We start from the raw sequence: 14,928 nt of genomic DNA on the forward strand, positions 1-14,928 counted from the left end.
CGTGACCAGGGAGGGCAGGGGGACACGGTGGGTCTCCATCCCCGGTGTCAGTGCTGCCTCTGGCCACCCCTTGGCGTTGCTGGAGAGAGAGGTGCATCCCACCTCTGGTGAAAGGATGGGGCGGGCAGTAAGTAGGAAGAGGAGCCCGAGGTCAGTTGGAAAGGAGCGGGGGAGCAGCTCGCGGCCAGGAGAGATGAGAAATGAAGTCGTCTGGGCGCAGGCAGAAAATTCACCTCCAGGAATCTCGGTGGGGAATTGTCGGTGTTGCTTTACCGTCGGTTGCCGGCAGTGCCGGGGCGATGCCACCCGCCTGCCAGCTCAGTGCCGGCTCCCTGGGTCTGCTCGTCTGGAGGTCGGTGTGTTGGGTGGGAGCAGCCCCGTGATGTTCCCCCGGCTCCCCTCTCATGCCCAGGGACCCTGCAAACATGCCTTCAGGTGGAGGGAAGGAAGATGGTTGAATTGATCACTTCCTTGACCAGAATTTCAGCCTCTGGAGCAGTGCTGAGTTTCCTCTGTGAGGGCTGTGCAGCCACGCTTGCTCTGCCGCTCACGCACAAACACTTGCTCGGAGGCTGTTGCCTCTTTGGAAGCTGCCGCGGGGTTTGCTGCTGTCTCCTTCCCCGCCGTGCCGAGCCCTGCCGAGCATCCCTCGCCATCCGGCCACCTCCTCCCGCACTGCCCTTTTTGTTTCACGCCTTTGGTCCCTGGCATGTGACCCGCTGGGAAGCACAAACCGGGATTACAAAACTGGGGAAACGCCACCGGGCCCCAGCCAGCCTCAGGCATTAAAACGCAGGGGGTTTTCATCCCCAGGTAACCTCCCCGCAGCGCCTTTGCTCCGAACGCCCGCTTCCGCTGCTGAGCAGCAATCCCACACAAATCCTTTGGTATAAAGCCGCTTCCCGGAGGGGTTTTGATCAACATTGGATGAAGCCTGGTGATGTCTGCTCCGGTTCCCAGTGCATCCCAGCACCAACCCCCCCCATATTTTCATCTGCCTCCAGGGAGAAGCTCTTGCAGAGGTGACAAATGTGGCTCTGTGCTCCCTGCCAGGCTTGCGAACCAGCTCTTGGTCCCAATTTAACCTCCTCCTCCTTCCTCCCAAGCGGGTAAACAGAAAAACTATTTTCTCCTTCACCTCCAGCCCCGGCTCCCTGGACTCTGGGTGCCAGATGGCAGTGAGTGACGCCTTTCCTGCCCGTTTTCCCTGCCAGCGTGCCACAACGCCTGGCTGCAAGCGGAGGAGAAGCTATTTCCCATCCATCTCTGGAGTGCTCTGCACCGTCTGCGACCCGCAGGGCTCGGCCGGGCGCTCGAGGCGCTGCCTGAACAAGCAGCGTCCTTTGGAAGTGTGAAAAACCAGAAGCGAGGAGCGCGGGATCAATGGCGACAAGGTGTGTGCAAACGCGCTGCCTCCCCTGCCAGGCGGCCCGGGCGCTTCTCCGCAGCGATGCCGCTTTTGTTCATCCCCCCTTTTCACTTTTTTTTCCCCCGGTGTCTTTTGATGGGTGTTAAAAGCAGCCTGGCCTTGGGAAGACATGCTGTATGTAGCTTTTGTAGGTGGCTATAAGTTATCTGCTGGTATGAGTGTTTGCTGCCTGCAAAAGCTCTCTTTTTCATTTTATTTTTTTTTTTTGTGGTTGTTGCAGCTTCACAGTATTTTGCTTGATGGGGAAAAGCTCAGCCTGGGCCAAAGAGCAGCCAGGAGCCCTTGTGGGGGCGGCTTCTGGCCCCACTGCCACTGCCCTTAGTAGGGAGGGTGGCACACCTGGACCGCCCACCACGGGGACATGGGGTCAGGAACCACAGTGAACACCCAGCGCGGGGAAAGCTGTTGTTTCCAGAAGGAAATAACCCATTTTTCCCCTGGGGCAAGGCCACCGCCTTGTTTTATTTACTTTAGTTTTGAACATTTGTTTTCAAACTGGGAAATGGTGGGGAAAGCATCCCGCTGCATGATGGGGGGGGACAATAGACCCCAGACCAGGGGATGCTTAGGAAATAGGGCGTATATCGTGGTGTCACCTGAGAACTGTCACCCCCAGAGCCCGGCTCTGCTCTGCAAGCAGCAGAGGAGCCGGTCCCCACGCTGCAGAGAGGATGAGGGGCCCTTCCATGCTGTTTTCCCAGTTTTTAATGAAAGCTGGGATGCTACGGGAGACAGGGACGGTGCCTGTGGCTGTGGGCAAGGTGCTGGTCAGGCAAGCCCAGCAAGATCCCCAGCCTGGGGGCAGGGACCCATCACAGGAGGAAAACCAAACTTGCGCTTGTGTCAAAAGCAAGAGCTGAATCTGCTCCACTGATTTCCTAGGTGAGATCTCTGCCAACGTTTAAAAAGGATAAATGAGATGACCTGGATAATTACAGGCCTGTCAGCTCTACTTCGATCCTGGGCAACTGATGGAGTGGCTGATGTGGGCATTAATAAAGAATTAAAGGAGAATAACACCAGTAAATGAAAGTAAAGGTGTTAATGTCTATCAACAGGTTAAGGGCAGTAGATTGTGCAGGAGCAGCTTTTTGCTGCAAAGGTGGTTGGTTTGGAGAGAGTGGGTTTGTGCGAGGTATTTTACGTGGAGGACAAACAGAGGAAGAAACCAGAGCAAGGCCAGCCCAGCAGCCCACAGGAGTTTGTGTCACCCGGCTAGATGTCACCATGGGGTACGAGGTGCCTGCGCTGCCCTGGCTCAGGTAGACTTTGATGGACGGGCAGCGCTGCGGGTACCCGGGTGACCTGGGGCTGGCGTCCATGTCCCTATGGTTAAATCCACATCCTGCCGAGCCCCTGTCATCTCCATCCCACCCCAGCTTCAAAAAGCAAAGCACCATCCAGCATCCCAGCGGAGCCGTGTCCTCCCGGTCACGCATGGACCCAGCACAGAGCTGCTAGGGGGTCACCAGGGAAGGGACAACATCGGGAAGATGCGTTTCTGCCCCGTTCCTCCCCGCATTGTGTTTTCCCCCATGTTCTTCTGGTCTTCTCACAGCCGGGAAGGGGTGTCAGCATCCGTGCAGGATCCGTCCCCGCGCTGGCTGCAGTGCTTGCCTCTTTTTCCAGTTGCCATAGGAACAGACGAAGGCCTCTAAAGCATCGCGGTGGGGTGCGCGTCTAGGTCATGCTGTGGAGCAGGCAACCATTTTATAGTGATAATAAATTCAGGGAATTGGGAATTTGGCCGAAGCAGCACACAAGAAAAGGACTTGAAAAGGCAGAATGGAGATAAATGAACAAAAATAATTTTATGACAAATGACCATACGTTGTGCTAGACCTAACTGAAATCCTTTTCAGAGTTCAGGCGAAAAGGTCTGGGAACACAGATTGTAAGGAATGATTTGTCCCTGAAGCATGAAGATAGAAAGGCGAAGGCAGCACCTGGAAGTGTTTAGGGACTATTGGATTTCAAAAAAACCTTCATTATCTTCAGTCCCTCCGATGTCTAAGTGTGAATTACTGCTGGCCAAAGATTTACCATCCCTCCATTTGCATGACAGGAACCGGAGAGGCACCAAATCATCGGAGACGAGAGCTGGCCAAGCAGAGACAACCCTCTGAAGGTCATGGAAAATCTGCTGGAAATGTCTGTACGGAGGGATGGAGGTGGGTGGCTTGGTGGAGCTCCACAGATCCATGCTGCTGTGGAGACCCTGAAGGTCTCCCAAAGCAGTGCAGGGCTGGGGGGGGTCTGGAAGCTCCCCTGGGATCCTGGGGAGCTCCCCAGTCAGCCGGTGTTGGCAGAAGGTTGATTTCTGGAGCTCTCGCCCATGTGTTCGTGTTTGGCTGATGCTCTCCTGCATTGTGGTGTGGAGATGCTCTCCTGCTCCAGCAGCTGAGGACACCAACCCAAGGTGCTGCTCAGGTGCTCCTCACCAACAAGGCAAACTCCCTTCGTTTACTGCAGCGCCTTTCCTACTCATTTTTCCCCTGTCTGGTGAAGCAAAAGTAAACTCTTTGCCGAAACACTCTTTGCTAACAGAGGCCGTCCCGGGGAAGTCTCTCTGCGTTAACACCAGCTGCAACACACCGAGTTTCTACAGGAGTTTGGCGGCAGGAAAACACGTGGGCAGTAGGTGTGGGAGACGGTGGCAGGTCGCTGACTAGAGCTGGCACCCATTGCAGCAGTGTCCTCGTGTGCCCTAACGGGTTGGGGGGGGCTGAAAAAATGGGCGAAATCAGGCATATTAGGCAATCTTTGTGTTTTCCCAGCCCTCAGAGCACTAACAGAGGAGGCAGGGCTGTGGGTCGATGCCGATCCCCTGTTTGCCCCAGCGCTGCTGGCATGGCACGGCAAGCTCAATGAAGCCCATGCGGATGTTCCCCTCCCCAAACCGCGCTCCGTCCTTTCCCTAATTGCGCTGAGATTTGAAACGTGATCTCGCCATGTCCTGTTGGCTTCAAGAAGCAGAATTTCTCATGCTGATTTAATCACCTCATTATGTCAAACAAGTTAGAGTTATTTTGAGGATAGCTAATAGGTGCCAATTTATACCCCTTGGCAACGCGAGGCCCGTGCTTAGCCTTAGTGCTTGGTTTTTGGCGAGACAAAGAAAGCCTTGAGCTGATGCTTTTTACAGTAGAGAAGGCTCACCCGGGACCCGGGACATCTGGTGCTGGAGCTTTGCAAACGCTTTCCTTGCCACGGCTTGCTTTCAGCTTACGCCTAGTTTGGTTTAACAAGGCGGTGGTAGGAACCTGGAAATTCCTGAGCTGGGATGTGGCCAGAGCTCAAGACGGGCACCAAAAATCACGGCAGCTCCATCCCTGCTGTCAGCTCTTCAGGCAGGGAACCAGCCATGGGGTCTGCACCCCCTGGGGCTGAGCCCTTCTCAAGGTTGGCTGGTGTAAAGATGCTTCTTACCCCTCCCAGAGACCATATCTCTGCCTGCCTGCTCCAGCAGAAGGAATTACATTGTCCTGGTCCTTCCATGGTCCCATCCCCAGCAAAGAGCAGCTCCTGCGACTGCGGTGATGGGGCAGCTTCCCCCGTGCATTTCCCCTCTCTCTGGGGGCAGGAGGATGACGGGGAGAGCGGATGAAGGTCTGTAGGATTCCATGAGGAGTATGAAGCTCACGTGCTCAGGTCTGATTTTAGAGGCATGGCGGGGGTCTGATGGTGGGGACTGGGCAGGCACAGCTCGGTGTGGTCCCACCTGCTGGCAGTGAGCTTCAAAGGTGGGCTTCAAACTGGCCGTGCCTTTGCTGCCACCCCGGTGGTCAGCGCAGCACCCTGTGGGCACGCGGCGGCTCCCATGGGGACGAGTGGCCCTGTCCTTCCTGCGGTCCCAAGGCAGGGAGGGTCTGTGTGGTGTGGCCAGGTGTGCTCCTCCCGTGCCCGCCACGCGCAGCAGATGCCCACCTCCTGGAGCCAGCCTGGCCGTTGGCACGCGGGTGCTCCTCCCAGAGGAGACGGGCACATTTTTAGCATTTTTCTCTCTGGCAAGGGCTCGGTGGGACCCCCTGGGTGACATGTTCTTGGATTGTCTCTCCTTCAGACCCAGCACTTTGCCGATGCCCTTTTTGGTCTCAGTCCAAAACCATCAGCTGCTGGAGGGTCCAAAGCGCAGGTGAGACCACAGGGCTGCGCTGCCCAGGCCCCGGCACTGCACAGCAGTCCCCTGCCGAGGCCAGAGGCTCCAGGGATGGAGGAATTGATGCCAAGACACGAGGCTGTTTGTAGGGGAGGAGAAGCGACCCCAGCTTCCAAAGCAGATACTCAGGAGTCCCAGCCCTGGGGTGTCACAGCTGGTTGATGACGGTAGACGCCCCTTTGAAGCCTCCCACCTCTTCCAGTGGGTCCTGCTAGCTATTCCCAACCACGCCAAAACATAGGGCATTCCATGCTGCTTGCACCCAAGCCCTTTCCTTGGGACAGTAATGGGAAGGGGAATGTTTGCTCTACTCCAGGTTTTTCTTTGTTCCGGAAAGCTTCTCCAGCTGCACAGAAAGTCTGCCGCTATTTTGAGGTCCCTTTCCTTCCCCGCCATCCCCAGAGGCTCCTCGCTGAGCGGTGGAATAGAAAACGACAGATTATTGCTACATCTTGCTGAGCCTCTCTCTTTCACATGAAAGAAAGATGGCCTGGTTTGCTCGGGAGCGGGGGTGTGCTTTGGAAGCGAGTCAGAGCGAGAGATGCAGGAAGGAATTGTATTTTTTTCTGAGCATTTTCCCGGGATGCCGCCATAGTCAGTGGGAAGCTGCACTGCCAGGTCCCTGCCTGTCCCCCGGGCTGCTCCAGGCCCTGCTAAAGTCCAAAATTATCTCCTCCATCCACTCCAAAAAGACTACACTTCCTCCGGAGCGGTGTGAAGGACCCCGGGAACCCCGCATGGAGGGATGCGAAGCCCTCGCTGCTCCCCAGCAGTGGGAAACCTATGGGTGGTGGCACGGCCACGCATGGCGGGGGTCCTGGTGTGGGTGCTGCCGTGGGGCTCTGCGAACACGGCGCATCCCTGGGCTCCCCACGGCACCCGAACAGCCATGGCAGCAGCAAGGTGGTTCCCATCTCCCATCAAGGTGGGATGGGTTGGCAGATGGGACACTGCCCTGGGGCCGGCAGACGTCTACTGCCCCTTCTCGCCCCATCTGGCTGGTAGGGAGGATCCCTGTTAACGCTTTCCTATAAAACTTGCCTCTCCTACCCATATAGAACTTGGGAGGGGATGGATTCGGTGGCTGCCGGGTGGTGGGACCTCACCTCCCCACGCTGTGGCTCTGGGCCAGATAGCATTTCCTGACCATCATGGCACGCGCATCAAAACCCAGCATCAGCCATCACACCACTGCTTCTCTAATTTTCCCAGCTATTCCCAAATCCATGGCGTCTTTCCTTGGCCCCCGCAGTCAGGAACAACTGTGGGACAAGTGTCTTTCCAAGCGTGTGGTGTTTGATGGAGCTGGGGCTGGGAAGGATTTCACGACCCTGGGCAGCTCTCGGTACTTGTAATTTAGGGGTTTTAATCCATGGGAGCTCAGCACCAGCCCGACAGCCGCAGGCGGGATGGAGCTCGGCGGATCCTCTGCCACTATCCCATCGTATCCCACCATGTCCCACCACATCCCACTACATCCCTCAGCGTTACAGGGCTGACCCCCACCATTCCCCAGCCCCTCCTGGGCTGGAAGGAGCTTTGAAGCTGAAGACCTCGGAGACGATTGATTTCAGCCACCCATTTTAATCGTGAATTAAAAGAGCAAAGCAGAAAGCTTGGTTTAAACGATCAGCTTTGATCTTGTTTCTCATTTATACGTTTTATATATTATCTTAACTCGATTCTTCTTGGTTGGTGACCGCTAATCTGCAGGTTTGCTTCTTTTACAACTCCTTTTTTTGCTAAACAGAAGAAAACACTTTATGTATGTGAGGTTACTTAAGCAATTATGTAGCTTAATGTATATTTATAGAAATTCTTTGTGTTTGCGTTTTATTATGTTACAATATAGGGAATGATGCGTTTCTTTTTTATGAGATGAATATTAATTTGGGTCTCACATCGTGCGCCATGGCCTGTTCGGATGGAAACTGGTTTTCAATTTAAGACGCCCAAAAAACAATATAAAAAATGGGTTTTATTAGTTAAATAAAACCCTTTAAAATGTGCTAGCCACAGATGAAAAAAAAAAGCTTATCTAAGCACGCATTTAAAACCGATTTCCTAAACAAGATAAGTACTATCTGCAATGAGGGAGCTGAGCGCTTTGTTCCCGATTTTCATATTCTTCACGGTTTTAAAATTAATATATTACTTCAGGCTTTATTCACAGGCAGGGGAAGGAAAATGAGCTTTCCCATTTTTTTTCTCATCCCAAACAATTCCTCGGTTTCGCGATGACTAAATTAGCGGGAAATGCCGATGGGGGGAAGTATTTATTCTGCCTGCGCTTTCGGAGGGCAGCGGTGCTGGCAGGCGCTGGGTCCGACCCCGCAGCCAGAGCCTTCCAACGCTTCAGCGGGTTTAGGGCTTCTTTATAGAGCTGACAGCAACCGCGTGCCGCTTAACGTTTTTATAGGAGCTACTTAAATTACAGGAGGTTAGGTCTCAACAATCCACTTCTCCGGTTTTAATAGAAAAGTGGACTTAAGGTAAAGAGAAACTGGCCTGAAACTAGAAATGCTCCAAAAAATAAAGGTGGAAACCCATCACGGCAGAGAAGCAGGGAGCGCTTCAGCCCCTAATATTTCCAGACACAGAAATTATTATTATTATTATTAGCCTTGCTGCAGCACCGGGTCCAGTCCATAATTTCTCTTTCTCCTTCCCAGGAAAGGGAATTTTTCCCTATTTGCAGGTAGGAGCTGACAGTAATTGGCCGCCGCTGCCTGGCTGGTGTTTTCGCTTTAACAATACCACACAAAATAAATGGCCCTGTGTGGTTTCCAATGGTTTTCTGCATTCCCGGTCCAGCGTGGGTTACATTATCTCATGGAAAAGAATTCTGCAGATTGCACAGAAAGAGGGACGGTGCCGCCCTAATAAAAATAATGAATTATTAGCATCTCGTGCTAATAAAAATATCCCCTGGGCGGGTAAGCTCTCGTCTTTTTGGAGAGGCTGGAGCAGTTTTCAGGGCACGTCCTGTATCTTCACTCCTAAAGGGCAGGGATGCTGGGAGGGGGCTCCCGGGGCCACGGCCACATCGGGCACCTTGGGTGCGGAGGAATTATTTGGTATTTCCAGGGATCGTGGCTCTTGCGAGCTCAGGGATGCCGGAGGACCAGCCCCAGTCCCCAGCTCGACGGGGGGGGACGTTTTGGGAGCTCCTTGTGGGTCTGGCTGCAGATGCACCATCTGCCTTCATCCCTGGGCATCGCTCGCGCTGCAAAAATTGAATAATAAAAACAGGGAAAAGAAAGAAAACGTGAAAACAAGGCACTTCTGTGCTTTCAATTCTCCAGCAATTGGCAACAGTTTAATGTGTATATATCACTAACGCTGTTTTATGAGCTCCAGTCCCACTGGCATAATTTTTTTAAAATCCCTTTTCCAGTGTAATTGCTGTTTGTTTTGTCATTTCTCAGTGGACAATTACAGTTCAAAAACAAGAGTGCCTTTGAAGATCGCAAGCGGCGTACGCGGGCTTCATTAATACACTATTAATACACTATCAAGACGCACTTGAACTCTACCTGCCCGAGGCCTAAGACATAAAAATCCGTCTTTGCGAAGCAATCATTATTTGATCTACTTAAAATACTCCCAGTATCAGCCCGGTCTCCTGGATACATTTCAACGTCAGCAGTTTGGGAGGCTGAAATATCTCCCGTAGGTTCGTTCCATTACTCGGTCATTCAGAGGAAAAAAAAAACCAAACCGCCCCGATGCTGCGAAGAATAATCCAATTTTTTTCTGGAGGAGGGAAAGGGAGAGACAAACCTGACCGTGGCGTGGACGCCTTGCCTGGCTTGTCCTGCAACTGACAATGGGAATAAAGTCATAGGAAGAAGAGAAAGAGATTTTGATTCGAGCCAGCAGCTCTGCAGCCGAGCGTGGCCAGCGTCGCCCCCCCAATCCCGGCACGAACACGATGCCTTTGTGTGAGGGGAGCAGAGACTTTCCAAGCCCTGGAGGTGGAGAGGTGTTGAAAGGAAGAAGAGCTGTTAAAAAAAAAAAACCAGAGAAAAAAGGCAAGTTTCCTGGCTAGCTCGGTGTTACCATTTCAGCTGTAAGAGAGCGTTTGTCCCGGTAAAGCAGGTGTTCGTGGTGCTCACCGCCCATCCGTCTGTCCACCCAAGGCTTACTTAGGTGTTTAATTGCTCGTCAGGAATGTTCTTCCTTAATTAATAGAAATTCGCCACTCATGAGTAAACCTGTTTGCTGGGAGTTAGTGCTCGGGGCTGCGGTGAGAGCCGGGCCCCGCTCCTGAGGGAGGTCCCGGCTGGGCTGGGGGGGCACCCGGCTGCTCGGCCTCTGCTGCACCATGGCCCCCTGCTCCCCGTCCCCTGCGCCCCATCCTGCTGCGTCCCGTCCTGCTGCCTCCTGCTCTGCTCTGCTGGGTCCTGCTGCATCCCATCCTGCTGCATCCCATCCCGCTGCATCCCATCCCGCTGACCCCATCCCACTGCATCCCATCCCATTGCATCCCACCCTTCTGATTCCATCTCACTGATGCTATCCAGCTGCATCCCATCCCTCTGATCCCATCCCATCCCAATGTACCCCATTACACTTGCATTCCATCTCACTGATCCCATCCCACTGCATCCCATCTTACTGATCCCATCCTGCTGCATCCCATCCCACTGACCTTATCCCACTGCATCCCACCGTGCTGACCTTATCCCACTGCATTCCATCATGTTGCATCCCATCCTGCTGATCCGATTCTGCTGCATTGCATCCCACTACATCCCATTCCGCTGGGCTCATCCCACTGCATCCCATCCCACTCATCCCATCCCACTGCATTCCATCCCGCTGAGCTTATCCCTCTGCATCCCATCCCACTGCATCCCATCCTGCTGATCCAAACCTGCTGCATCGCATCCCACTGTATCGCATCCCACTGTATCCCATCCCGCCCATCCCATCCCACTGCACCCTGTCCCATCCCACTGCCCAGGCTGCCGGGGACTGAGCCGGGAGCCGGGTTCCCTGGAGCTGGGAGGAAGCGGAGGTGCCGGGAGCAGGAGCCGAGTGGCGGCAGGACAGCCCCGGGCACTCCGCTGTCTTGTTTTCCAATTCTGCAGGTTGAGCTGTTTAAAAATGCATGAGATGCCCCAGGCACCATGAACTCGGCATTAACGGCTTTAGCCCTGAGTTTGCTGCTTGGCATTGCTGTATTCTCTAATAAAAAAGAAACGCGTTTTGGGGGAGTAAATGGCTGGCAGTGATTGCGCAGGTTTGCAGGCAGAGGAGCTGCTGGTGCTGGCTGAAAGGGATGATGCTTCCAGGTACTCGCTGTCTCCCCTCGACCTCTCTCTCCCGCGTGGAAGCAGCATTACTGCCGGCGCTCGGGCAGGTTGGGAGTGCGAGGGCTGGCTCAGCCTGTTTGCAAAATGTTGGTGTTTTTCCTTCAGTTTCAGAGCACCTGTTTCTCACAACGGCAGCGCTTCCCTCCAACCCACGCCGCGATCACGTCAGACAAGAGCCGGGCTCGACTCCAGCTCCATTCAAAGCTCGAAGAAGCACCTATTACTTTTGCCATTCATTTTTTAAGAGGGCAAAATGGGCACAACTTGGGAACCTTTTGCTCGAACAGCTCCAAACGGGGGCCCCAACATGACCCACTACTCCCTCGAGGTAGAGAAAATGTCAGGACCAGCTGATATTCCTCTGCTAACCAGATTTAAAATCAAAACCACCACTTGAACCTCTGCTGCTGTCAAGCCGAGCTCCGGCCTCCACCGGGTGCTTGGAGGGTAAAAATTGCTTGTATTAAAGACACAAACATGGCTCCGGACTTGTCTCCCAGGGCAAAGCCCTTTTCCCAAAGGGAAGGAAGGACTTTTCTTCCTGCTTTGCAAATAGGGCAGGCGGCCCTAGAGCAGGAGGGAGTTTGCCCGAGGCCATTGGAGCAGGCGGGGATGGAGGGACGGAGCAGGCGAGGCAGGAGCAGGGTCAGCGACAGGCTACATCCCCTGGGATGCCGGGCTGGGACGGGCGGCTGTGCCAGCCCCCCCGGGAGAGCTTGGGAATTACGGCGCAGCAGCACCACGGTTTAATGCATGTGTAGGTACAAGCTTTTGGCCACTATTTTATTATTTGCAATACGCTCCTCTTGCAAGGTGCAACCCCGGCGCCCCATCAAACCCTTCCTTCCCCACCCAGCATTGCCGGGCAGGGCGAGGAGATTGCGACCGAAAAAGGCTGGATGGAAAAGGAGAAGAAAAGAAGAGAGAGCTGCTCGAAAGAGCTGCCATTAAGCCATTCTTTTAAAGCTAAAAAAGCTTCCTCCAGTCAACCTGACGAGGCTTAAGAGACTGTGTCTAGCAGGGAGGCGAGCAGCCCTGGAATTACGGCGCAGTAATTGCTCGGTACTTAAAGTCCAGGTCTAGAAGATCTCCAAGTAATAACTCATTGGAAAGATATTGAGCTCTCATCACAAAGAGGAAATATGGTCTCTAAACAGGCAGCTAATGGCATGCAATTTATCTGATGGCAAATCACCCACGTTCATTACTCTCCGCAGCACAGCCAGAAAGAGAAACACAAAATTAGCTGAAGGAGAAAGGGAAGGAGGGAAGGAGACATTTCCTTCCAGTGTCTCTCCAAGGGTGGCTCCTGAAATCCGCGCAGCAGCTATTTGCACCCAGGGCCGCTGCCAGCACGACCCAGCCAGGAAAAAACCACTTTATGTGCATCTTCCTCCCTGGAGACAAGAAAAATGTTTTCCGTTATTATTTTCACACTATTCAGAGTTCTTGCTGAGAAAATCTTTACGGATTCCATCAAGGAAAACCTAGGACTGGTGGAAGTTTTATTGTTCTTTGCCACCTTTGCCAGAGCCGTGGCTCCAGGGCTGAACAAAGACCAGATACTCTTTCATGCCTTTCCAGCTCCCGAGCGCTGCTGTACTGAGGTTTTGAACGCCTTGCAGCTTCCTCTGCTTTATAGTTTCCTTCCTCCCTGCTTCTTTTGCTCTCTTCCAGGTATTTCTGGTAGAGGAAATGGCTTTCTGGCTGCCCCGGGCTTTTTCTAAGGGATGGGTAATGTTTTCCAAATAAAGAGTGAGGTGGGTGCCCAGCCGGGGGTGCAGGAGATGCTGGGTGAGCCCAGGACAGGAACACCCCAACGGGGCACCCCAAGACAACAACCACCGCCTTTCTATCCGTCATCCTTGATATGAAAATAACTCTTATTTCCCACTTGTGTTTCGTAGGAACTGTGGTTTTCCTTTGCAGTCATGAGTCATAGCAAGGTGTCTGAAGCAGAGGGGGAAGAAGACTTTTAAAAGCCACCGGCGATGGGGACAGAGGGACTGACAGACCGTGGACACATCTACCACCTCGGGGCGACGCTTTGGGTTGAAATGTAGCTAAACCCTCTGGCTGATTCTGAAAAAAAATCTTCGTTTGTGCCACCAGCTGCTGTTGAAGCACCTGAAGGACTGACCCCTGCTCAACACCTATGAATGATCCACCCCCGGGACGCCGAGCGTTGCCAGGTTGTGCACGCTGAAAGAAGGAAAAAAAAAAAGAAACCTGCTAATTATAGTCTGTATTTCTTTGCACAGTAGAATAAGTGCCTTCATAGAAAGAGGCTCCTTCATCCACTAATTATCCTTCGTCTTGGACTTACGGAGGGAGACTGGGAAAAAGCAGTAGCGCTTCTTCATGCTTAAGTTGCCTTTTCTGGGAAATCAGAGAGACACAGCGGGCTGGGGTGTGTTTGATTGAGGGTGCTGTTGATTTTGCCTCCTGTTTTCCGATGGCCAACGGGAAGTTATAAAACCCTGAAATAACTTTGATTTTCTTGGGGGGAACGCTCCGCTTCAGAGAGTACCGTTTCCTCGCAGCGCGACTACAGGAACGGTCTAGAAGCGATGTGAAATCTCATTTCCTGTTAGTCATGGACAAACCACACCCAAGTCATCGTTTCCTGCTTGCCACAGGTTGGAAATTTGTCATTTTAATGTGACTGGAGATCCCGCCAGAGACCTGAGCCATCACCAGACAGGGCTAAATCCCCCATGGGACTCTCCCCCGGCGGCGGCTTGGCCCCGGGCCCCTCTGTAACCCTGTAATTCATCTCATTGTGGGCCTGGAAAAAAATCCGAACAGCTCAAGGCAGGGAGGGGAGACGCTTCTTTCTTCCTTTGCTTTTTGACCATCTATTTTTGGAAGGTGCTCTGCTCCTCCGGCAGCGAGGCGGCTCAGCAGCGTTGCTGCTATTTTCTGCTTTTCGTCACCTTTTCTCAGATTCCCAAACAACTGCCACCTCCTTCCCCTGGGACGGATGCATTTTGGTGATGGACAGAGGACCTCGGAGTCCAGAGATGGGAATTAATAATTTAGGTTAAATCTGGGGGCTGTTTCAACAGTCTTGTTGTTGGAGACATTCCTCACAGGGCTGGTTGCTGGCAGAAGTCCTGCGTGGCCCGAGTCCCCACTGACTGTGGCCATGAAGATCCACACGGCACCAGCCAAGATGCCCCAAAGGCTTCAGAAAACCACCACAGAGACCTCCAAGCTTCATCCTGATCTCAACATCTCCTGCAACAATTTTGAATCCTCTAGGGCTGCCCATGGCTGGAAATTAAGAGACATCAGCAACGGGTGGTGCCCCAGCCTCATGCACGGGCATCGGGGCAGCCCAGCCCCCTGGGGACCCTCAGGGGAGGCAGGGGGATGCTGTCACCTGTGGTGGCTGCGTCCCCTCTGCCCGAGCGTCGAGACGGGCTGGATTCACAGCAGGAGCAATAATTTGCAGAGCGTATGCCAAGCCAGGAGCATCAAGGATAAATCACTCATAACTGGGAAGATGATAATAACAGAAGCCTCCGGGGAAATCTGTTCCGCTGAATGGCAGATTTTATTTTTATTTTTTTTTCTTTTTCACTTGAAGTCACTTAATGAACCCTCCTGTTGAAATCTTCAGAAAGACTCACCTTGGGGGGTATTGGGAAATATTGATAAATAGTACTTGGCACTTCTCAGGCTCTCAGCAAGTGGCACAAACATTGTCACCGCGGTTGGACTGGATGCCTCGGTGTTTTATCCACCCCCCCCCAGGGGCTCTTCCTACCTGCAAGGTGCAGGCACGGTCCGGCGAGGGGGTCAGCATCCCCTGGCCCAGCCCTCCGTCCCGCATCCCCCTGCACCCCCCATCCCCAGGGAAGCGGCTGTGAGCTCAGCAGGAAGATGTATTTAATCCAAAACTTTCCCAAGAAGCAATATATTAGCTGTAAAGCAGCTTCCACACTTTATTTGCTGGTAATTTACAGCCCACACTGCGAGACAGTGTAATATTTGCAAGCAATTAAACAGAGGAT

The 14,928-nt window shown here is 53.2% G+C and overlaps 1 long non-coding RNA gene across 1 annotated transcript; it reads left to right on the top strand.

The window, feature by feature from the left end:
* Nucleotides 1-1,147: 1,147 nt before the first annotated feature.
* LOC134523395 (uncharacterized) lies at nucleotides 1,148-14,424 on the top strand. The gene is made up of 3 exons (XR_010073314.1): nucleotides 1,148-1,394; nucleotides 3,495-3,600; nucleotides 12,817-14,424. It is a non-coding gene; the product is annotated as an uncharacterized LOC134523395 (long non-coding RNA).
* Nucleotides 14,425-14,928: the final 504 nt, after the last annotated feature.

This window comes from Chroicocephalus ridibundus, chromosome 14, assembly GCF_963924245.1.
Source record: "Chroicocephalus ridibundus chromosome 14, bChrRid1.1, whole genome shotgun sequence".
NCBI lineage: Eukaryota > Metazoa > Chordata > Aves > Charadriiformes > Laridae > Chroicocephalus > Chroicocephalus ridibundus.